This window comes from Mastigoproctus giganteus, chromosome 5, assembly GCF_048544385.1.
Source record: "Mastigoproctus giganteus isolate SK-2022 chromosome 5, ASM4854438v1, whole genome shotgun sequence".
In the NCBI taxonomy this organism is placed as follows: domain Eukaryota; kingdom Metazoa; phylum Arthropoda; class Arachnida; order Uropygi; family Thelyphonidae; genus Mastigoproctus; species Mastigoproctus giganteus.
In genome coordinates this window covers 146,628,354-146,655,073 of record NC_143579.1, presented here as the reverse complement: position 1 = coordinate 146,655,073, position 26,720 = coordinate 146,628,354, and the positions used below count along the sequence as shown (strand labels likewise).

The 26,720-nt window shown below is 37.1% G+C and overlaps 1 protein-coding gene across 1 annotated transcript in view; it reads left to right on the top strand.

Annotated features, from left to right (window-relative positions):
* LOC150085750 (AP-5 complex subunit beta-1-like) overlaps positions 1-26,720 on the top strand; it is an 842,186-nt gene that overhangs the window by 176,273 nt on the left and 639,193 nt on the right. The gene's annotated exons all lie outside the window — the stretch shown is intronic.

Here is a 26,720-nt window from a genome sequence, read left to right as displayed (position 1 = left end):
TATTTTATTCACTGTTTCTTTTTAATTTTTTTTTTCAAAAATATGGTCTGAAGTATTTTTTAAATATAAAGAAGAAGAAATCAAATCAGATTGGGCCCTTGTGTATTGGAGTGGGGAAGTCTTAGATAACCCAGTAGTTATTGCTGATTAATTGAACAGATATTTTGCCTCCATCTTTGCTTATGAATGACCCTTCATAATGAGGAGAAGCTGTGCGAGTAAGGTTGAGACATAAGAAATTACCAATTCTGAAATTACAGATTTATTAAAAAAAGTAATTTTAAAAATTAAAAACTAAAGGTTTATAGTAAAATGAATGAAGGCGAAATTTTCACTGTTATAAAGTATTACAGAATAACAGGTGTAAGAGGTTTACATTAGATTCTAGGAAGTTTTCTTTTAGCCAGGGAGCTTTGATTATTAAAGGATTAATTATTAATTCATCTCTTGGAACTCTTCTTTTCCGCTACCTCCAGCTTCTATCTAAGCTTGCTAAATGGGGAACATGTCACTCCTATACATGTAGTCACTAATTAATTGCTGTTAACAATTACTTTGAATTATTATTATTATTATTAGCCATATGGTGCAGGGAAGCCTGCGGCTTATGCTTGCACCAGCCAAAAAAAAAATCCTGAGTTACCCTGGGAGTGAGAGAGAGAGAGACAGACAGAAGTAGAAAGGAATCATCAAGAAAGAGAAGGATGATGATATCCAGCTCGGGACTCTGGGTGTGCCAAGCCCATACTCACCAGATGTGAGCCTATGAATATTATAAAGAATGAAGAGATTTACAGAGAAAATGAATGTATTATTCATATTTTTTTCGAAAAGTAAGCAGATAAGTCCAGAATTGATCTGATTCTTTTGCTGCAGTAATTTTGAACTGATAACATTACAAAAGCACATAGTACCAAATCAATACCATTGTATGGAATATGAACTTCATTACTGAAAGATAGCATTTCTAGAAAATGCAAAACCTTTGTTCACACAAATATTTCACATTATTTACTTCTTAAATATACCCTAGTAGTAACCACCGCATTTCACTTAGGAATTATGATGTGTGAAGGTAACTCATTTAATAGGCGCTGGGATCATGGAGGTGAACAGTCTTTGGATTTTCGGCTGCTGAAAACAATAAATAGTTTTGTTGTTTTTACCGTATTCATCATTGATTAACATACTACATTCTGTTCTACAAAGATATTAAATAGGCTTAGTAGCATTCGTGAGCTTATTTTTTTTTTTTAAATTTAACTAGTGATTTTTGTAATTTACAACTCATTGCTCATACCAGTGTTATTATTATTAATATTAATAGCCATATGGTGCAAGGAAGCCTGAGGCTTATGCTGCACCAGGAAAAAAAAAAAAAGTTCCCGAGTTACCCTGAGAGAGAGAGAGAGAGAAAGAGAGAGAGAGAGAGAGAGAGAGAGAGAGAGAGAGAGAGAGAGAGAGAGAGAGAGAGTCAAAAGTAGAAGGGAATCACCAAGAAAGAGAAGAATGATGATATCCAGCTCGGGATGTGCTAAGCCCATACTCACCAGATGTGAACCCCCGGGGTTGTTGCTGCCAATATTGTTGAACTTGCTGCTATTGTATAGATCGATACGAAATAGCGTAATGTATATGTGAAACTGAAAGCATAAGGTATAAGGTGCCTCCATAGTTAGGAGGGCAGGAGTAGCACTGCGTAGCATACACTTCTTGATTAGACCAGGGTTTGAGCCCATGACTACCAAATACAGAGGATGCGGAAAGGTCAGGGAGTGACCACCGCATATCCCCGGAGAAATATGGCCTTAGTTGCTAATGCTTCTGAAAACCAAATAACAACATAAGGTATAACGTAAAACTAGATAGCGTAATACGTAGCACTGTATTAGGAATCTGTTAGCTTAGTATAGTATTATCAATTAATCAATAAAATTTATTAATCTTATTAAATTTCATCATTAATTAAATTGTATTTAAATGGAAATCATGACCAAAAATTGAGCTACAAATCAAAGATCACAGAGTAGCAAGAGTGCTGTGGCTCGGGGGACAAATGAAGGAGGCTATTCTCCAAAGCATCACAGTCATCACTCTCATCAAAAAAGGTGCGAAATGTGAAATTTTTGCAGATATTTCTGGAACAGGACATGATCTAGCAAAGGAGGATGTCTTTGTAGGTGTGCTAGGTGCCTAGAGTGCCAAGAAATAAGGCGCCAACTCAGCATTATTATGGGTGTCTCTGAGAGTTTGAGGTGTACGGTAGATGCCCTTTAAGAAATTAATATCAGGGACCCATCAAGTTCTCAGCTGCCAACTGAATGCCAGAGCTCACTCCTGTGCAGCAGGCAACACAGAGGCAATCTCCAAGACAGAGTGTGCTGGTCCCACAGGAAGTAGTTATTGTTGGTGACTCTATTGTCAGAGAGACTGGAAATATATTATGCAAAAAGGATAGGTGGAACAGGACCAGTGAGTGTCTGCCAGGGGCAAAAGTTGATGACTTTGTCGAGCAGATATAATCTTTTAAGGGCACAAAAGGTGATATTGTTGTACATGTTGACACTAATGACCTTAAGAGTAAGAGGTCTGCAGATTTAATTAGCAAGTACAGGTGAGTGTTGAAAAAAAGTCATGAGCTAGGTTCTGCAATTCTGACCAGGCCTTTGGTCCTTGAGGTTGTCAGAGATATTCTCTGAGATATGCCAGACAAGCTGTTCTTGCTACCTGGGAGTCTAAAATGCTGATGGAACTGATATTCAGGTGACACTCAAGTCAAGTGTACCCAATTTCGGCAAAGTCCGGACAGTCCTGGACCACCAAATCCTCTGCTTGCACCTTCACGATGGTCAGACTGTTAGTAATCCTGGGTATAACACCCATTCACAAGCACACTGTGGGTAACCACCCAGGTGTGAGCCAATGTAAGCAGGGGTCAAGGTGTTGGCACCCACACCGCATGGAGGAATGCCGCCTTTCTGTGTTAACAGGCAATACTAGGTAGTAGATGACTCTCATCAACCGGTGCAATACCACCACTTTGATTATTGGAGGCTTGAAGTGATGGAACCCATGTTTAGTGTCCAGAGCTAAGTTCAGGTCAACCCTTCCCCATCTCTTCCATCATGCAGTACGGCTGATGACTTTTGAAGTTATAATGGACATCATAGCGAGATCCATTCTTCTTTACATTTTGAGGGTACAGCTCTAAAACAGTGTTCACAGCCGGCCGCTAGTTAGTACACTGGAACTAACCTATTGGTAACTCTCTAGGAGGCTTCTGGATCTGCTAGTGTATAATTTTGCTACCTCTACTCTGCCATATAGTGACCGAGTAGTGTGTATGTGGAGGCATTGTCGAGGCCACGTTATGTCAAGGATCTGGGTATATTCTTACCATGTGTACACCATATCCAAAAATTTCATTACTTCATACAGCATGTCCCCCCCACTTTTTCTTACTATTGAATATACCATGAATTGTCAAATTAATAGAGTAAGCTTATCTGTGAAAATATCTAAACCTCCCAAACACTTCCTAGTTCGTTTTACAAATATACGTGGTCTCAATTCTGATTTCAGCAATGTCCGTTTTCACTTGCAGTCTGCCAAACCCCATGTACTCTTTCTGACAGAATCTCAGTTATCGGTTGATTCAACTACTGCTCATCTCAGTTGCCCAAATTATTCGCTGTAAAATTCCTTTCACCTCAAAGGTGGTACTTGTGCATATGTCCGTTCCGATATTCCCTGTCAGAGACTTGGGTAATTTGGATTCTCCTCTTTTTGATCTTCTCTGGCTTAAAATCTCTCTACCTCATTCTGCCAAATTCATCTGTTGTCTCTACCATTCTCCCAACTCCACTAATCACTTGGAGCTCTTTGACTTCCTATCTTTGCAACTTGACTTTCTCCAGTGCAACTTTCCTAACAGTGGGGTAATTTTTCTTGGTGATTTTAATGTTCATAACTCCAGCTGGTGTATGTTTTCTAGTCACAACGACCCAGCTGGTCGAAATGCTGAAACTTTTGCCATTACTAATCACCTCACACAGATCGTTCATTTACCTAAAAGAATTCCAGACAATCCTAACCATACAGCCAACATGCTTGATCTTTTTCTCACAAACAACCCTTCTAAGTACATGGTCCAAGTGAGTGGTCCTTTACGTCACTTTAAAATCTCGCCCTCAGGCTAAACCTTGGTTTTCCAATAAATGTGCTAAGGCTGTTCATGAGAAGAAGGTTGCATATCTTAATTTGCTTGTTACCAATTTGTCAGTTTCATTTTCTGCCTACGTCAAAACTTGCAAAAATTATTAAGCAGTTATTAATCAGTCCAAACTAGATTTTGAATAGGCTAAGAGTAGAAAACTTGCTTCTTGCCCCAGAGGTAGCCAAGCATTCGCGTCTCTTGCCAAAGCTATTGGCTGCAACGTTTGCCCATCTCTGCTCCCACCTCTGTTAAAAAGTTCTGTTGTCACTTCGGCCAAGGATAAAGCTTATCTGCTAGCATCCATCCCATTTTCTTCCAATTCATGTATTAATAATCTTGGTAAAAGAGCTCCCATCATTCCCAACACGCTTCATTCAATGCTTTGCCTCATGTCGCCTTCCATCAAAAGGATGTCAGAAGGATTTTGACGAATCATGAAGCTAAGAAAGCTCCAGATCCTGATGGTATTTCTCCACTTGTTCTCAAAACCTGTGCTCCTGAACTTAGTCCTGTTCTTTGCTGCCTTTCTTCACTTTCTTATTCTAAACGTGTTTTTCCTTTTCCTTGGAAATTTCCCATCTCCCATCCAATTATTGTCCCATTGCAATTACTTTTACTCTTTCTAAAGTAATGGAGAAATCAATTAACCACCAACTCTTAAACTACCTGGAAATCTTCCGTCTGATCAACGATCGCTAGTATTGATTCCGTCAGTGTTGATCCACTGGTGATATTCTGGCTTACGTTACTCATTTATGGACAAATTCAATGGAAAAGTTCGTTGAAACACAAGCAGTTGCTCTTGACATCTCAAAGGCTTTTGATTGTGTTTGGCATAAAGATCTTCTAAACAAGCTTCAATGTTATGGTTTGCCAACTGTTTTCTATAATTGTTTATCACATTTTCTCTCTGATCACTCATTGAGGGTGTTTTTTTTATTTGTAAGTTGTTGGTGCATCGGCTTTGTGGCCATAATGCACCTCCCAAAGTTTTTGCACTACTCTAATCCAAGCCCAAGGCGAGATTCGAACCCGCGATCTTTGGTAGGTTCGGTTCTTTACACCACTATTTTTCTCTTGTATATTAATCACCTGCTTCCATTCACTGGAAATCCTATCCATAATTTTGCCAATGGTAGCACATTGCATTCCACTTTCCAGTTCGTGAAACCTTGGTCTGCTCAATCAGCTTCAACTTCTCGAATATCCGCTACCAATTCCTTAAATGCCGATCTGCAGGTAATTTTCCAGTGAGGCAAAGACAACTTAGTTGATTTCAATCCTTCTAAAACTCAGTCTTGTCCTATATCTCGCAAAAAAATTCTTCTGCTGCTATGTTTATCTTTGGTGACACTTTGATTTCTAGGCAAGATGATATATCTCTTTTGGGGATTACCCTGACTTCTAATCTCTTTCTTGGCACACACATATTACAAATATTGCTTCCTCTGCATCAAAAAAAACTTGGTTTTCTCTTTCACTCTCGGCATTACATTTCTTCCAAATAACTGTTCACTCTGTACAAATCACAAATCCTCCCTATCATGGAATATTGTTCCCACATCTGAGGTGGTAACCCCAAACCTCTCTTAGGCTTCTAGATTCCATTCAAAAGAGGGCAGTTAGGTTAATTAATGACTCATCTCTAACAGAGTCTCTCCACTTGCTCTCCCATAGACATACTGTTTTTGCTGCATGCCTTTTCTACAGATAATTCCATGGGCATTGTTCTTCTGAATTGGTTTCTATAATTCCCACTGTCACTTTCAAAACAGTCTGAACATGTGCCACCACCAACCAACATCCATTTACTGTCCAACTGCCAACTCACACTCACAGAACCAAGTTTTCATCTTCCTCGTTTTTCATTCAACTGCCATCTCTCCAGTCAACAAGCACAGACCACACTGAAAAAAATTATACTCCATGAGCCTTGAACAATCTCCCTGGGGTCAAATTGATTGTCAAGACTTTCATCATATACTCATATACTTTTTTTTTTTTTAATGAAAACCCAAAACGCTAGAGGTATCAGAAACTATAGTACTTACTACCGTGCTTGGATTAGAGGTTGAGAAGATGAAAGAAGATATTTGTCGAATTGGATCAGAAAATTAAAATAATAAGGATGTATGAAAATGGCCAAACATTAACAAGTATTGTGCAGAATTCAGATTTGACAGTGGCAATGGTGAACACAATAATAAAGTAGAAATACAGAATACGAGAAGCAGTGAAGCAATCGGCACCAATGAAGTTGACTATAATAACCAAGGCTACGAAATATAAATCAGTTTTTACAGTACAATAATGGGTTTTTTTCTTCCTTTTATGTTTTCTTTTCTTATATGCCACTCCGGTACTTCGACGCTGTCCCCAGATAAAGTTTTTAATTGAACTAATTAAAAATATATAAGGATTTTGGCATATCAGGTTTATAGTAGCAATATTTTATTAGTTATTTCTGAGTTAGTTACGTAAAACTCGACTTACGTAAGAAGTCCTGGAACATATCTTTTACGTATGTTGGGACTTGTATTTTTGAATTAACTGGGAAATCAATTATCTGGGAATTTTTTTTTTTTATTTTATCATCTATCCCGGAAAATCGAGAGTCTACTGCATTTATTTGGACAGATTCATGGAAAGTATTTTGAGAGCCACTATTCAAGATATTGCTATTTCATATTGTTGAAAGCAATCCATTTTAAATGTATATTCTACAGAAAAGAACTTCTGTTCTTGAAATTGAATTTTCTTTTCCTTGAAAATGGTTCAGAAGAATAAAGTGATTTTTCCATTTTATTCTCATTTGTATGTTTTTGGTAATTTTCACATTCACAGTTTGCCCACGTGAAATTAACTCCATACCTCATAGTAGCCTCTTATGACATTGGTTTGAATTAGACAATGTTAATATCACGAGAATCTCTGATACATGAAATTCTGCTGAAAACAAAGTTAAAAGCTAGGTAACTTCTTTGCCATTTGGATAACATATTTGAGGCCAATGTAACTAACTGTAGACACAGGGTCCTGAGCTGGATTTCATCATTCTTCTCTTCCTTGGTGATTCCCTTCTACTTTTCTCTCTCTCTCTCTCTCTCAGGGTAAGTTAGAATTTTTTTTTTTTTTTTTTTTGGCTGGTGCACCAAAAGCCTCAGGCTTCCTTGTACCATATGGCTAATGATAATAATAATAATAATAATAATAATAAAATGTTTGATTAGCCAATTAAAATAGTGAACAAGAGCCCCAATGATAAATCAAACATGTTTATTTCAGTAATATACACATTTCACAGGTGTAATGCATAAAATTAATGTTGTATATCATAATAGGGAATAACAGTATGTGAACGTGTGATTGAGTGAAATTTTGAGTAGAGAGTAAGATCGGTTAATGGGCATAATAGACTATAGCATTATTGGTTTAAATTATTGATTGACATAATAATTTACATCAATCAGCACCTAATGGTAAGCTTGCTTATAAGTTGTTAGCGAATAGGTTTACAAGTTGCTTTCATTACATCTGCCGAAAAACCTTTTGAGCCAGAGGCAAGTAAGGCTCCTGAAGTAATGACAAATTGGTGAGACAAGGTTGTCCCTTAACAAAATCATGCTATGACTGTAGTATAAGTTCACTCTTGTCCGGGTAGTCCTGCATTACTTCTTTCACCAGTGGCTCCATTATGTTCCCTGGAACAAAAGAGAAAATAATGGAGGGTGACATCAGTAATTACATGACAGGTCTGTAATTACTCGTGTCACCGTCTTATCCCTATTTGTGAATTTGGGACAAACTTCGAAATTTTAGTTCACAGGGATCTCCCATGAATCCAAAGATGCTCTTATAATTATGGAGGGAGTTTGCTAATCTCCTTTGCTGCCTTCCTCAATATAAGTGGACAGATCCCACCCAAAATGTTTTTTCTTATGTTTTATTTGAACAATTTCTGTTCCACTTTTATCTCAGTTATCACAAAATCGTACAGCCCTCAGTTAAGAGTTTGATAAAATTCTGGCACACACCCCTTCCTAAATAATTCCTCATTGGTGAATGTAAATGCAAAGTACTTATTCAACCTATCAGCAACTTTGAGCAGGCCCACCAACAGTTAAAAAACTGACACCAATTGGAAGAGTGATTCAGCCCCTTATTACTTCTGTTAATATAAAGAAGTCTTTGCTGCTTTTCTTGGCATTCTTTGAGAGCATTCTCTTAGTCTGCATTGGCTTGCCTAGACTTCTTTGTTGTTGTTGTTTCGTTTTCAGGAGCATTAGCAACTAAGGCCATATTGCTCCGGGGATATGCAGTGATCATTCCCTGACCTTTCCGCATCCTCCGTATTTGGTGGTCATGGGCTTGAACCCTGGTCTAATCAAAAAGTGTGTGCTACGCACTGCTGCTCCTGCCCACCTGGCTACGGAGGTGCCTGCCTTCTTTGTGACCTTGGTTGCAGACTAGTTTATAACTACCATATGCATCCCATGCATTTTTGTTTTCTGCCACATGAAGTAGTAGTGGCATGTGATGGAACAAAGCAAGTGTATGAGTTTATGCAGCATCAGCCAAAAAAAAAAAAAAAAAAAAAAATCACACCATTCCCTCCAAATGCCTGTCCAGTTCCTCCTTAAATTTATTTAACCTATCAACTTCCACAATGGCAGATGGAAGTTTGTTCCAGCAATTAACCACCCGCTGGCTAAAGGCAAATTTCTGCACATCTATTCTACATCTGTCTTTTCTTAATTTGAATTTATGCCCCCTTAGGTTCATAATCTGAACAAATGGAAGGATCCCATCAGAATTCAGCATACTCAACTCATTCAAGGCCTTATACAGCTCAATCAGATCACCGTGCAGGTGCCTAGTCTCCAGCCACTGCAATTTGCAGAACTTAAGCCTCTCTTGGTAAGAGGATCCCTTCATTCCCCTCACCAATCTTGTTGCCCTTATCTGTACACGCAAATCTACATCCTTCCTAAAATTATTCTTCCAGACCTGTACGTAGTACTCAAGGCGTGGCCTGACCATTGCCTTATACAGAGGGACAATCACCTCCTTTTCCCTGCTAGCAAAATTCCTATATATCATTGACAAAACCCCATGACCTGCCCTGGCCGCCTGTCTGCATTGCTCAGAAAACTTCATATCTGACTGCACATTTACTCCCAGGTCTTTTTCATTTTCTACCACCTTAAGTGTAGTACCACACAGTTGGTACGTTTCTCTGGGGTTACTTCTACCCATACGCAGTACTTTGCATTTGTCAAGGTTAAACTTCAGTTGCCACTTCTTAGCCCATCTGCCCAAATTTTCTAGATCCTGTTGCAGTAGCACACTGCCATTACTGTCATTAACAACCCTGCCAACCTTTGTATCATCTGCAAACTTCGACACTAAGCCTGATATACCTTCATCAATATCATTGATAAATATACAAAACAACAGTGGACCCAACACTGAACCTTGTGGGACTCCACTAATAACATTAGTCCATGAAGAGCAGCACCCATTGATTACCACCTTCTGTCTTCTCACACTCAACCATCCTTTTATCCGTTGTAGCAACTTACCCTTAATACAATTCTGTTCCAATTTGTTCAATAGTCTTCCATGTGCAACCGTGTCAAAAGCTTTCCTGAAATCTAAATATATGATACCAAAATTATTTTTTGCATCCAGTTCCTTTGTAACCACATCATAATATCCTATCAAATTTGTCAGACAAGACTTTCCCTTAACAAACCCATGCTGCTGAATTATTGCTGCAGTCTTGTCTAGATGATCCTGCAATGCATCTTTAACCAGTGACTGCATTATTTTACCAGGAACAGAAGTTAAACTAACTGGTTTGTAATTACTCGTGTCACCCTTTGATCCCCCTTTGTGAATTGGGGATACATTGGCACATCTCCAATCCGTGGGGACCTCCCCTGAGTCCAAGGATGCTTTCATAATTATGGCTAAGGGTTTGCTTAGTTGCTTTGCCGCCTCCTTTAATATAACTGGATAGATCCCATCCACCCCAGCTGACTTTCTTATGTTTAACTTCAACAATTTCTCCTCTACATTGCTCTGTTATTACAAAATCATTAAGCACCCTGCTACAATTTGATAACCTTCTGCCATTTTCAAACCATTTGATAACCTTCTGCCATTTTGCATCTACATTCATTGTGTGAATTAGATGCAAAATACTCATTCAGTTTGCTTGCTATCTGAGCAGGATCATCAACAGTCGAACCATCGATATCAAATGGACCAATCAGATTCATCCCCTTCCTTTTAGAGTTTATATAAGTAAAGAAATCCTTGCTGTTTTTATTAGCATCCTTTGCCAAAGATTTCTCGTAATCTGCCTTCGCCTGCCTAACCTCCTTTGTGACCTGATTACAGACTAGCTTATATCTGCCATAGGCTTCTGAGTTGCTTGATAATTTATATGCATCCCATGCATTTTTCTTCTCAGTCACGAGTCTCATTAGTTCATTTGATAACGATTTAGGCCTAAACCTTGAACAATATTTCTTAATAGGTATGAAACTTTTAGTAGTTTTGACGATTAATTCCTTGAATGCTTCCCACTTAGAATTTACTGTTGGTAACATCAGTTGTGATTCCACTGTACAGAATTTAAAAACTGTCTGAGACCACTGTACTCACATTTACGGAAGCAAAAACCCTTTTCTTTACCCCTGATGGTAATTATATCTTTAAGTAAATCCCACATCAGTACACTGTAATCACTGCCACCTTGTGGTTCCTTATCTGCAAATTCTTAATACACGAATGATCACTGCTAATAACCAGATCAACAGTATTACCCTCTCTTGTTGCTTCTCGATCATGCTGCTGCAGAAAACAATCATCCAATAAATCCACAAAAATCTTACTAGTGTGTGAGTGACCAACCCCCAAGATCCAGTCAATATCTGGGAAGTTGAAATCTTTCATTATAAGACATTCTGATTTACTATCCCACTCTATTTCTCTGTACAGTTGTTCTTTGTACTCATTCAAGTCATTAGGCCTATAACACACTCCTACTCTTATTTTTCTTATTTTTCTTTGGTATGTCATACCAAACTGACTCAACAGTGCACTGTTCATCTATATCAATTGGATGCACTTCTTTTGATTTTATGTTTTTCTTAATTAACAGAATGACACCTCCTCCCTTCCAATCCTGTCTATCCTTTTCTGTACACATTGTACTCCTCAAATTCCAATTCTGCATTCCTAATATCAGTGTGACACCACGTCTATGATATCCCAACAATATCCGCCTTTGATGTCTTGACCAGCACTTCAAATTCATCAAATTTATTTACTATACTTCTAGCATTGGTATACATGCAAGCATACATGCACCTATTCTTATTCCTATAGGAATGCACAGCAGCCCAGAAAGCAAGGAATGGGGATTTCAACCTCTACAGTGAGTCTTCATGGAACAAGAAAATAAGTGAGCTATGTTAGAGAAACTAAGAGCAAGAACACGTGCATGTATACTTGCAGGTACATCAATGCCTCGAGTATAGAAAATAAATCTGAAAAATTTGCTTGAGTGTTTCAATAGTTCATCTGACACCCATGTAGGTATGAACTGTATTTCTTAGTTAGTTTGAAAACTCAGTAGCTTCTATGATTATTTCCCTGAATGTTTCCCATTTAGAATTTTTTTGTTAGTAACTACAACAAATTCTAAACAGGAAGGTTTTTTAATTTCTATACAACTGGAATGTTTTTTAAAATTCTGTATAGTGGGACCAATCCGTTTAGAATTGGTTGGACCAATTGTGTAGAATTTAAAAACTATCTGAGACCACTGTAGTCTCCTTTACTAAAGCAAAAACTCTGGGGAACTCCATTAGTAACATTAGTCCATGAAGAGCAGTGTCCATTGATTACCTCTTTCTGTCATCTCCCACACAACCATCCCTTTATTCATTGTAGCAACTTACCCTTAATGCCATACCTCTCCAATTTGTACAACAATCTTCCATGTGTAACAGTATCAAAAGCTTTCCTGAAATCCAAGTATATGATATCAAAATTATGTTTTGCCTCCAGTTCTTAGTGATCACATCATAGTATACAATCTATCATAGATTGTATACAATCTATCAATCTATCATCATAGAATACATTTCAAGAGTACAGCTCTAAAATGGTGTTCGCAGGCCTGCTGGTAGTTAGTACACCGGACCGAACCTATTGGTAACTCTTTAGGAGGCTTCCGGATCAGCTAGTGTATAATCTTGCTACCTCTTCTCTGCCAGATAGTGACTGGAGTGAGTCTGAGTAGTGTGTATACGGGGGAGGGGCATTGTCAAGGCCAAGTTATGTCAAGGATCTGGGTATATTCTTACCATGTGTACACCATATCCCAAAATTTCATTACTCCATACAGCATGTCCCCCCACTTTTTCTTACTATTGAATACACCATGAATTGTCAAACTAATAGAGTAAGCATATCTGTGAAAAGATATAAACCTCCCAAACACTTTCTAGTTCATTTCACAAATATACGTGGTCTCAATTCTAATTTCTACGATGTCCATTTCCACTTGCAGTCTGCCAAACCCCATGTATTTTTTCTGACAGAATCTCAGTTATCGGTTGATTCAACAACTGCTCATCTCAGTTGCCCAAATTATTCGCTGTATGATTCCTTTTGCCTGAAAGGTAGTACTTGTGCCTATGTCCGTTCCGATATTCCCTGTCAGAGACTTGGTAATTTGTAATCTCTACTTTTCGATCTTCTCTGGCTTAAAATCTCTCTACCTCATTGTGTCAAATTCATCTGTTGTCTGTATCGTTCTCCGAATTCCACTAATCACTTTGCAACTTGACTTTCTCCAGTGCAACTTTCCTAACAGTGAGGTAATTTTTCTTGGTGATTTTAATGTTCACAACTCCAGCTGGCTTCTGTTTTCTAGACACACCGACCGAGCTGGCCAAGATGCTTGAGGCTTTTGCAATTTCTAATGACCTTGTACAGATTGTTCATTTACCTACAAGAATACCGGACAATCCTAATCATACAGCCAATATGCTTGATCTTTTTCTCAAAACAACCCTTCTAAGTACACGGTTGAAGTGAATGGTCCTTTAGGTACCTCAGATCACAACTTGGTGATTGTCTCTTCTCCAATGGAGCCTTTATCTCATGGCTATTCTGAACCTCGTATTGTTTGGCATTACAAGAATGCAAAATGGGATATGTGAGATTTCTTTTCTTCTTTTCCTTGGTTGGATTACTGATGTCAACGTTTCTTGACATCAGTATTCCAACATATGTCAACATCAGTAATCCAACGTATGTCAACATCAGTTGGATTACTGATGTCATCTTCTGATGTCAACGTTTGCTCAGATAATGTCACTGAAATTATTCTTGTAGGAATGGAATCCTTTTTTCCACACTTCACTTTAAAATCTCATCCTTTATCTAAACCTTGGTTTTCCAATAAATGTGCTAAGGCTGTTCAAGAGAAGAACGTTGCATGTCGTAATTGGCTTGTTTCCAATTCTTCAGTTTCATTTTCTGCCTACACCAAAGCTTGCAACAATTGTAAAGCAGTCATTAATCAGTCCAAACTAGATTTTGAACATGCTAAGAGTAGAAAACTTGCTTCTTGCCCTAATGGTAGTCAAGCATTCTGGTCTCTTGCCAAAGCTATTGGCCACAATTTTTGCCCAGCTCTGCTCCCACCTCTGTCAAAACCAGATAGTTTTGTGGTCATTTCAGCCAAGGAATAAAGCTGACCTGCTAGCATCACAATTTTCTTCCAACTGATGTATTAATGATCTTGGTAAAACCCCTCCCACAATCCATTCAATGCCTCCTGTGGTCTTCCGTCAAAAGGATGTAAGAAGGATTTTGATGAATCTCAATGCTAAGAAAGCTCCATGTCCTTATGGTATTTCTCCACTTGGTCTCAAAACCTGTGCTCCTGAACTTGCTCCTGTTCTTTGCTGCCTTTTTTCACTTTCTTATTCCAAAGGTGTTTTTCCTTCTGCTTGGAAATTTGCTCATATCCAGCCAGTTCCTAAAAAGGGTAATAAGTTTCTCCCATCCAATTATCGTCCCATTGCAATTACTTCTATTCTTTCTAAAGTAATGGAGAAATCAATTAACTTCCAACTCTTAAACTACCTAGAAACCTTCTATCTGATCAAAGATCGCCAGTATGGATTCTGTCAGTGTCAATCTACTGGTGATATTCTAGTTTATGTTACCCATTTATCGACAAATTGATTGGAAAAGTTTGGTGAAACACAAGCAGTTGATCTTGACATCTCAAAGGCCTTCGATCATGTTTGGCATAAATGTCTTCTAAGTAAGCTTCCATCTTATGGTTTGCCAACTTTTTTTTGTAATTGGTTATCCAGTTTTTCTCTCTGATCGCTCACTGTGAAGGTGATTGTAGATGGCTCTCTGTCTTTTAACTTCTCCACTAATGCTTGTGTCCCCCAAGGTTCAGTTCTTTCCCCTCACTCTTTTCCTCTTGTATATTAATGACCTTCTTCTATTGACTGGAAATCCTATCCCTAGTTTTGCTAATGATAGCAGATTGCATTGCACTTTCCATTTTGTAAAAACCTTGCCCTGTTCAATCAGCTTCAACTTCTTGAATATCTGCTACCAATTTCTTAAATGCCGATCTTCAGCTAATTGTCCAGTGGGGCAAAGACAACTTAGTTGATTTCAATCCTTCTAAAACTCAGTCTTGTCTTATATCTTGCAAAAAGGATTCTTCTGCTCCTATGCTTATCTTTGGTGACACTCCCATTTCTAGGCAAAATGATATATCACATTTGGTGATTACTCTGACTTCTAATCTCTCTTGGCACAAGCACATTACAAATATTGCTTCCTCTGCATCTAAAAAACTTGGTTTTCTCTTTCGCTCTCGGCATTACTTTTCTTCCAAACAGCTGTTCACTCTGTACAAATTGCAAATCCGCCCTACCATGGAATATTGTTCCCACATCTGGAGCGGTGCCCCGAAAACCTCTCTGAGGCTTTTAGATTTCATTATGAAGAGGGCAGTTAGGTTAATTAATGACTCATCTCTAATAGAGTCTCTCCCCTCGCTGTCTCATAGACATACTGTTTCTGCTGCATGCCTTTTCTACAGATACTTCCATGGGCACTGTTCTTCTCAATTGGCTTCTACAATTCCCGCTCTCTCTCTTTCAAAACAGTCCGAACACGTGCCACCACCAGCCAACGTCCATTTACTGTCCAACTTCAAACTCCCAGAACCAAGTTTTCATCTTCCTCGTTTATTCATTCAACTGCCATTTTCTGGAACAACCTTCCTTCATTCATACATATTTCCTGAAAATTACATTCTACAGAAGTTCAAGTCTAATATCAACAGATATCTTCTCTCATCGTCTCAACCTCCAACCCAAGCACAGCACGAAGTACTATAGGTTCTGATACCTCTTGTGTTTGAGGTTTTCATAAAAAAAAAAGTGTACAATCAAATTAGTCAGCAAGACCTCCCTTTAACAAACCCATGCTCTGTCTTAACATCTAGAGATGACTGCATGTATTCTCATCTAGAGAAGACATGCAGTCTTCTCTAGATGATCCTGAAATGTTTCTTTTAACCAATTACGACTCCATAATTTTTCCCGGGGATACATTTGCACACGTCCAGTCCATGGGTTCCTCCCCTAATCTAAGGAAGCTCTCATAATTATGGCTAAGAGTTTGCTTACTTTTTTTTTCTGCCTCCTTTAATATAAGTTGATAGATCCCATCTACCCCAGGTGCCTTCCTTATATTTAACTTCAACAATTTCTCGTCCACTTAGCTCTCAGTTATTACAAAATCACTTAGCTCCTTGATAGAGTTTGATAAGCTTCTGGCAGTCCCCTCCTTGAATAACTCGTGTGAATGTAGATGCAAAATACTCATTCAGTTTATGAGCTTCATGATCATCAATAGTCAAACCATCTATGTTAACTGGATCAATCTGATTCATTTCATTCCTTCTAGAGTTTACATAAGTAAAGAACTCTTTGCTGTTTTTCTTTGCATCCTTTCCTCGTAATGTGTTGCCCTCTATGTATCCTGATAATTTATATGCATCCCATGCATTTTTCTTCTCTGCCACAAGCCTCATCCATTTAGGCCTAAACCTTGAACAATATTTCTTACTTGTTATGAAAAGCCTAGTAGCCTACGGTTAAATCCCTGAAATCTTCCCACTTAGAATTCACCATTGGTAACATCATCAGTTATTCCCGCTGTATTGAATTTTAAAAATGTTTGAGACCACTGTAGTCACTTTTATGAAAGCAAAAGCCCTTCCCTTTGCCCTTGATGGTAGTTACATCTTTAAGTAAATCCCATATCAGTACACTATGATCACTATCAACCAGTGGGTCCTTTATCTGCAAATTCTTTATGCATGAATATTCACTGCTGATAATCAGATGAAGAGTTATTACTCACTCTGATCAAGTCTCGAACATGTTGCTGTAGAAAAAAGTCATCCAATAAATCCACAGAAGCCTTGCTATGTTGCACTGACCAAGCCACAAGTTCCAGTCAATATCTGGAATGTTAAAATTCACAATTATAAGACATACTGTTTTACTGTCCCACTCTATTTCTCTGCACAGTTGCTCATTGTAGTCATCAGATTCCTTAGGCCCATACCACACAACTCTCATTTTCTTTTCCCACTGCTTATGTTACAACACACTGACTGAACATTGCATTGTCTACCAATGTCAATTGGATGCACTTACTTAGATTTTATGTTTTGTAACTAACAGCATAATCACTCTTCCCTTGCTGTCTTGTCTAGTCTATATTTTCTGTACACATTGTACTCCCCAAATACCAATTCTGCACTGCTTATATCTGTGTCACACCACTCTCTGATATCCCAACAATATCCGCTTTTGATGTCTTGACCAGCACTTCAAACTCATCAAATTTATTTACTATATTTTTAGCATTGGTGTACATGCAAGTATACATGCACCTGTTCCTACTCTTAGTTACTCCACCACAGCCCATGTATTTGCTTGTTTCACTACGACTCTCAGCAGTCCTGGAAATCCCCAGCAACTTGCTTTCCATGCTGCTGCTCATTCCAATAGAAGCAGTGCAAGAATCACTTTCGTCTCTGCCTGCTGCCACTGTTAATATTTTAATCTGTGTATCTCCCCAAGCTAGCAGTTTTCCGACTCCCCTAACAATGCCTCGATAGCATCAGCAAATATTCTTACATCCTTTCTATTTAAGTGTACTCCATCCCTGTAGAAGCCATCTCTCCGGTTAACAAGCACAGATCACACTGGAAAAAAAATGCTACCCCATGAACCTTGGAAAATCTCTCCTGGGCCAAATTGATTGACAAGGCTCTCATCGTATACTCCATCGTATCGTGTCTTGGTAGAATTGCAGACACTTTCAAATTCAACCCTTGCTCGCCACTTTTTTTAAAATTGACCTGTACTTGCTAATTAAATCTGCAGATCTCTTACTCTTAAGGTCGTTAGGGCCAACGTGTAGAACAGTATCACCTTTTCTGCTCTTAAAAGATGATATGTGCTCTACATCTTTTGCCAGTGGTATAAATACCCTGCTTCTGTTCCACCTATCCTTTTTGCATAATATATTTCCAATCTCCCTGACAAAGAGTCACCAACAACAATAACTACTTTCTGTGGGACCAGCGCATTCTGTCTTTTAGATTGTCTCTGTGTTGCCTGCTGCACAGGAGTGAGCTCTGGCATTGAGTTGAGCAGCTGAGAGCTTGATAGACCCTTCAAATTAATTTATTTGAGGGCAACTACCCTGCACCTCAAACTCTCATAGATGCCCATCAGAATGCTGAGTTGGCACCTGATTTCTTGGTACTATAGGCATCTAGCACGCACACACACACGCACGCACACACACACACAAAGACATCCGCCTTGCTAGATCATGTCCTGTTCCCAAAATGTCCATAAACATTTCACAGTTTGCAAATTTTTTGAGACTGTGATGTGTTGGGAATCTCCCCGGAACCACAGCACTCCTGCTACTTTGTGATTTTTTGCTTCGTAACTCTAGTTTGGGTCATGAGTTCTGTTTAATTACAGTTAATTAACAATGAATTTTATTTTTAATGAAATTTAGTTAATTACCAATGAATTTTATTTTTAATGAATTTTAGTTAATTAACAATGAATTTTAATGAATTTTAGTTAATTAACAATGAATTTTAATGAATTTTAGTTAATACATTTTATTCATTAATTGATAATACTATACTAAGCTAACAGATTCCTAATACAGTGCTACATATTACGCTATCTAGTTTTTTGTTATGCCCTACGCTATCAGAGATATGCATTACACTATTTCGTATCGATGTATACAATGGCGGCAAGTTCAACAGTAATGGTGCCAACACCAGTACGAGTGGTGATTTGTAAATTACAAAAATCTCTAGTTAAAGTTAAAAAAATAAGCTAAAGAACACTACTAAGTGTTCTATTTAATATCTTTGTACAAAACAATGTGGTATGTTAATTAATGAAGAATATGGTAAAAATAACAAAACTGCTTATTGTTTTCAGCAGCTGAAAATCCACCAACTTTTATAGTGATTTGAATTCCATGATCAATTCTGGTCTTTATATGTCAAAGTTACTTTCATTTCCTCAGTTGTGAACTGATTTTGCTGACCTGGCTACACGGATAACAGAATAGAATTTATCAGTATATGTGATACATTGTGTAATGTGTGGTAATGATATCAAACGAGTGAAGATAGAAGTAGATGGAAACATCATTGAACAAGTAACTGAATTTAAATATTTATTAAATAGGATTTCAGAATTTAAAAAGGATGTGGAATACAAATTACAAACTTACAATAGAATGAATGGAATAATAAAAAGAAATTTTGGCAGACAAATGACAATACAAACAAAATTACAAATACATAACAGAACATCAAAGGCAGCACTTAAATATGGTAGTGAAGTATGGACACTTGGGAAGAGGGATAAACAAAGTCTGGAAGCAGCCCAAATGAAATTTCTCAGACCACTACTGTGATTAACAAGACTGGATTTACCAAAGAAACACAGACATAAAAGAAAGATTAAACACATCCAACATAATAGAAGAAATATAAAATTATCAGTTAAAATGGAAAGAGCATGTAGAGAGAATGAGTAGGAAGAGATTACCAAAATTGGCAATGAACTACAAACCTACTGGAAAATGAAACAGAGGGCATTCCAGAAAAATATGGATCGAACAGTTCTCTGAAGAGATTTAATGGTACAGGCTTCATAAGCCCAAGGACAAGAAGAAGAAGAAGATGTGATACATTTTGAATGCTAGTATAGTCTAACTGATCTCCATAGGGCAAGGATGGAAACCATTTGGTGGTATACATTATATATATATATATATATATATATATATAAATGAGTTTTTCAATGTAACTCTTTAAAGCAAAAGTTTAAAGAGTTACACAGAAAAGAGGTATACAGTAGATGAAATGGTTTCAGTGAAAGCAAGTAAAGTTTAATAAATTAGGTATGACAGATGCACCTAAAAGCGCAAAGCAGCATTAAAAGATGAAAGAGTATATGTAAGTTGTAATAATATTAATTTAATTAAGTATGCATAAATGGATGTGAAAGTTACACAAGGTACCAGTAACTATAAGGGTGAGGAAAGTAGAAAAAGAAGAGTAGTAGATTAGTAAAAGGTGAAAGAATGTTAATATCCTAGAGGTTATAATGAATTAAATAAATTATGAGCTGAATTGCCAAGCCAATATAAAGTGGGGGAACTGTAAAGTAAAATTAGTACAGGTCGACTGTCACTAATCCGGCAGCATTGGGACCTGTGGGGTGCCAGATTAGTGAGTTTGTCAGATCACCCGTGGTTATTTAGCACATACAGTTTACCCAACAGCTAATCACCTCATCCTACCTTTAACACATTGACTGCCAAGCTAGTTTAAGAAAAATATATTTAGCAAATAATTTGATTAGTAATTCTAAAATAAATATTGTAATGTCAGTGTTGTCGTTTTTTCACTTAAAATATCAAAAAAATAGTCTTTTTTTATGTCACATATATGTGGCCAATGTGGCCCTGTAGGTTACTTGATTTCTTGAGAAGTCATGTTGGCCACACACGTGTGATGCTATTACGGTATACATATGAAGGTCATTTGTGATTACTTTATTGCATGCGCAGCGAGTGCTGCAATAAAACTAATTGCGATAAAATAAACTCTCAAATGTCGCAGTAAGTTTGTCAGTATTGTTTTTGTGAAAGATTGTTTCACAAAATTGTGTCAGTATTGTTTTTGAGATTTTGTGAAAACAAATTTGTAGCGTGCTGTATTATCCATCATATTGTGTTGTGTTTTTCTGCAAATTTGTAAAAGTGTGTTGTAAAAAAATCTAAAAAGGAATGGCTAAAAGAAAATTACTAAAATAAGAGGAACTGAGAGAAATTGCTGGAATTTATAATTAAGCAGAGTTACTCTTCTGACAGACACACTGCTGTTGATTTTTTCATAAGTTCAACTTTATCTGTTATGGACAATGTACAGTGTTTGCCCTTTACACCACTAGAGGCACATCCTTTATGCATTGGAACCATGGCTGGGGCTAAATGTGTGCAGGTTTTAATAATAAATGCAGAAAAACAAGTGGGAATGGCTTGCCAGTGTTTACGAGTTCGCCCAACAGCTGATGCTGCAACCAACGCCACCAAAACAGTAGTGCAGGTCGGTGCGCCAACCCGGGAAATTTGAAATTACATTCGCAGAAATTATGTCCGAATTAGTTGTGGAACCGGATTACCGGTGGCCGGTTTAGTGATGGTCGATCTGTACAATAAAATGAAAATGGTGTTAACTGTCATCAGATATGGGGGGGGGGGAACATATTTAGTAAATGGTCTAATAATGCAAAAAATGCTTGATCTGATGTCAGTTGAAATCAGATCAAGCTTTCATCAGGGGACTATACCAGACCATGTATCAGGAACTGCGTTTCTATACTTGTCCATAGTAGTAGAAGAAAAGTGAAAGGCCAAAAAGCAATGAAAAGAAATTAGCATTTTCTAATACAGTATGGACAAGGTAGTCCCAATGCAGTGTAATTAATTTAGGTAAAAATAAGTATCAAGTTGGGATAAAAATGGTTAATATCAACATGTTTAATGTAAATATGTAGAATTTAGTGTAGGATTTAATTTTGTAAAGATAAGAAATCAATGTATTTTACAAAATAGATTTGGAACAAGCAAATGGTATAAGGGTGAGGTATTAAATTGAGGATTGGGAAGGGAAAAAGGAGTACAGGCAGTTCTCGCTTTACGAGTTCCCGGGTTTACGAGTTTTTTTTCTTCAAAGTATCAAGTATCAAAAAAATCGAAAATATGAATACTAATTGCAAAAATTGAATGTTAAACATTCATAAATACCACATTTGAAACCACGCGCGTAGCTATACAATACAGTGTACCCAGCTTTACGATATTAATCCGTTCCAGAGACATCATCGTATCATGAAAATATAATGTGAACCCAATAACACATTGTTTTTTGGCAATTTGTTCCACTACCTCGGAAGTTGAAATTTTCACTATCATCATCAGCATTTTCAATCCACTGCAGGATGAAGGCCTCTCCAGCAACTTTCCAGTTCCTTCTGTTTTGAGCACTGGCCATCCATTTACTACCCACAAACTCATGAATTTCATCTATCCATCTCCGCCTTTGTCTTCCAGGTTTTCTTCTATCTCCTCCTGGGTACCATTCTGTTATTTTCTTAGTCCATCTGTCGTCATGTCTTTGAGCTATGTGTCCTGCCCAAGACCATTTTAGCTCTTTAGTTTTGATAAGAATGTCCTTTACTTGAGTTTGCTGCCTAATCCATGTGTTTCTCTTCTTATCTAACAGTCTGATTCCCAATATAATTTGTTCCATTCTTCGCTGTGTAGTTCTCAGCTTCTCTTCCATTCTTCGCTGTGTAGTTCTCAGCTTCTCTTCCATTCTTTTGGTGAGTGCCCAGCCCAAGTTTCACTTCCATAAGTCATGGTGGGGAGTATACATTGGTTCATTATTTTACATTTTAGACAAACTGGGATATTTCTCCTCAGTATGTGACTATATTTCCTGAATGCTATCCATCCAAAATTTATTCTTCCCTTGACTTTCAGCCATTTATCAGCTAATAACTTGTCCCAGATAAGTATATGACTCCATCTTTTCAATTACTGCTCCTTCAATCATTATATCCCTTTCGGTGGCATACTTGTTCATCATTACTGATGAACAAGTATGCCATATTCATCTTTAGTCCAAAATTCTTACTAACTCTGCATAACTGATTAAGATTTTCCTCTAATTCTTTGGGATCGTGGCTTATGACCACAATGTCATCTGGAAATCGTAAATGGTTTAGGTACGCTCCATTCACATTGACTCCTTTCTGCAACCAATCTAATCTTCTGAAAGCTTCCTCAAGGGCAAACAGTAAACAACTTCAGAGATTTGTGTCTCCTTGTCGAACTCCTTTCCCAATTTTAAATCTGCTAGCCTTTGTCAAATCTAATAAAGGTCATATTTTCTTCAAAATCATAATATATGGGGTATCTATGCCTTGTCTTTCCAGTGCCCGAAACATTGCCTTATGCTGTATGGAGCCAAATGCCTTTTCATAATCCACAAATGCCAGGCATAATGGTGTTTTGTATTCATTTGCTTTCTCCATTAGCTGTGCTATTACGTGAAGGTGATTCATAGTTGAGAATCTGTCCTAAAGCCAGTTTGCTCTTTCGGTTGATTCTCATCAAGTATTCTTTCTAATCTGTTAGTAATGACCTTTGTGAACAACTTGTAGACGTGGGATAACAAGCTAATTGGTCTATAATTTCCAATTTCTGATTTATCTCCTTTCTTATGCAGCAAAACTATGATTGCATTATTCCACTCCTTAGGCGCCACACCTTTTCTAATGCACTTTGTGAAGAGCCTTTGCCAGTTTTTATGTTATGTCTCTTCCTCCAAATTTTAACAACTCTACAGTAACTTCATCTTCCCCCGGGGCTTTCTGATTCTTCATTTTCTTCAATGCATGTTCTACCTCATCAGGAAGAATATCGGGTATGTCGTATGTGTTGCTACTTTGCAATCCATCTGCCCCACTGCTGGCATCATTCCGTCGCTCCTTGTATAATTCTCTATAGTAGTAGTCTGCTATTTGAATTATGCCTTCTCTGCTGTTTATAAGTATGCCATCTCTATTCTTTAGTTTCAGTATCATTTGGCTTTCTGTATTACTGCTCATGGCTGCTGATTTAAATCCTTTGTTTTCCCTTAATGCTTGTTCTACTTTTCTTGTGTTAAATCTTCTTATGTCCTCTCTGAGTCTCTTTCTAATGGCTTTGCATAACTCAGTATACTCAATTTTCTCCCTGTCAGTGTTTTTCTTGCTCTTCATTTGTCGTCTTCAGTTCATCATGACAAGTGTTTCTTGACAAATTTTTTCTTCTTTGGATTTCTTTTTCCCTATAGGTTTCTTGGGCTTTATCACTTTCAGAAAGTTTGCTATATAACTCTCTAAAAGGTTGTTTTTATAGTGTAAATTGTATTAGTTACCAATTCAAATCATTAAAATGCACTACACTTTCATTGTTATTATATGTTTTGTTATAAGAACCAAAACTGGTTCTTATAACAATAAAAACAATTTGAACTTTCTGGTTTATTGGGCTTTTCTGTTTCTGCAAGCAATTATAAATGGGTAGTAAACTTGATGTTATTGCATTTGTGAAAATACCGATAGCTGTAATTGTATGGTTTTTTTGTGTTATTAAGGTGAAACATGTTTCCCCTTTACTGAAATCTTCAGTCATATAAAAAATATAAATAAATTTACAGAAACTTCTCTTCATTCCTTTTTTTTAAGCTTTGTAAACTTGTTACTCTGCCCAAATCGTGTTAGTTGCAATTTGTGTGTTCCGTTAAAAAATGCTTATGCATCTATTGAAATTTATAAAGAAAATAGATTATCTTGGAAAGAAATGCCTCTTGAAGCATTTCTGAAGAAGATGACTCCTTGTGCAATAAACCGAGTGCTGAGCCAATAATAAGTGATCAACAAGTGTGCATTTATTCGATGATAAAGAATAACCATTCTTTAAAATTTGTAAGTCATAAATAATTTCTTTATTATTATAATTTTCTTAAACTTTTTTTTTTTTTGGTAGTTGTTGGCGCATAGGCTTCTGTGGCCATAATGCACCTCCCAAAGTTTTTGCAGTACTTTGATCCAAGCCCGAGGCGGGAATCGAACCTACGACCTTTGGGTTGCCAGGCAGGCACTTTACCCACCCGGCCAACCCGGTCGGCAAACATAAACTAATTAGCTAACTAATTTCATTGTTGAGAATGTAACCCCTATTTTTAACATTGTCTATGGGATTTAATTCCCACTTTACGAGCGCTCGCTAGGAACAAATTAACTCATAAAGTCGAGAACTACCTGTATTTAAATAAATTAAGATGAAAAATAACAAGAGAAGCAGGATGGTAGGAGCGTTCCTTTCATCCTCGTATTACACTAATAGTTTAATGAACAGGAAGAACTTTAGAATTAGACAGCAGAAAGATAAAAAGTATAGAAAAAGTTATTGAATAACACTAAGCTTGCTTGGATTGTGAAGCCCGACCTTGTAGTAAGATCTGTGGCATTTGTAAACGTTAGTATAAAAGGGAGCTAATACCAAATGCATGTATTGAAAGGAAAAATATGAGTGTCGAGACATGCCAAGAAACGAATCTAAAACAAAACCGAAAGTATGATAAGACAGTGAAAGTATATGATACCCGGCATATTTTAAGAAATGCACAGATAAAATGAGCTGGTGGGAAAAATAAAGGCAGGGAGCTGAAATGCACAAATTCAGTTGAGTAGATGAATGCAAGCAGGCTTAAACCAAATGAGCAATATATCTACATGAGAAAGAAATTTATAGCAGCGAAGCAGACTTAATAGTAAGCTGTGAAGAAATTCAAAATAGTGGGAAAATAGACCTCTATAGTCGTATTTAGAATACAAGTGCATGGAGATAATTTATAATTAGCATTGAAAAAGGAAAAGAAAAATAAATGCGGTTGGAATAGTATGGCTTTACAGTCATACAAAATTAAACATTACCGTTAATATATAAAGAATCATACGGTGGCAAAAAACATATACACATAGGCTGAATGATGGGGCTACATTATAATAAGATTATGTATCAGAGTACAGTAAATAAGGTGCCTCCATAGCCAGGTGGGCAGAAGCAGCAGTGCGTAGCACATGCTTCTTGATTAGACCGAGGTTCGAGCCCATGAGCCACCAAATATGGAGGATGCGGAAAGGTCAGGGAATGACCACTGCATATCCCCGGAGCAATATGGCCTTAGTTGCTAATGCTCCTAAAAACCAAAAAGCAACAACAACAGTAAATAAGAATCATCAAATATTTTGAGAAATAAATAGATTAATGAATAAATAAATGTAGTCTATCCATGGAAAAAGAACTTGTTAAAATCCAATGAAATAAGTAAAATGGACTAACTAGTATGAAAGAACAGGAAATAATTCCATGTATATCAAATTAGATATATCTACATGTAGTATTGGTTGTGGATACTACTTTTTTTTTTTTCTTTCTTTCTTTCTTTCCACAGTGAACACTGTGGAAAGAAAGAAAGAACTGTAAATGTATCCCAGGATAAAGAACCAGTTGACAAATCCATTGATAGTGTAGTTAAGAATCCAATTATAAAAGAACAGGAAACATGTTTATGGATATGAAACAGTTAAGTGGTATAGACCAGAGTCACCAAAATCTGAGGGTTTGTTATATGATTTTAGTGGAAAAATATAGAAATAGATATTCAAAGGTTAGTATGTTTAAATAAGCTTGAAATATCCAAGACCCACAAGGTAAATTACACATATGATATAAACCATATCCTAAAACAAATCATTAGAAGTCATCCAAGACTCAGTATGGGCAGATAAATACAAGTAAGCCAAGATTCAACAAGGGAATTTAATTATAAATAATTTCATGAATGATTATTAAAACAAATCCATTGGATATATGAGAAAAGTGAAAACATAAGAGTAGAAACTTAGTGAGTAAAGAGTCAAAATCATAAATCTGAAGAAAATAGTTGCATCAGAAATCATGTATAGCTATTACTTACCAAGTAGTAGAATTTCACCAGATAATATACAACTATACTTATCAGTTTAGAACTGACCAGTATATAGTAAATTATAACTGAATTTTTTACTGATAACATGGGAAACTATATTGAAACAGTATTTTATAAAGTAAATAGGGTATTATTGTTGACCAGCTTATTATAAAGGAGTTGTAGAGCTTTGGTGAACAATAGTTGGTTACTGCATATATTAGCTAG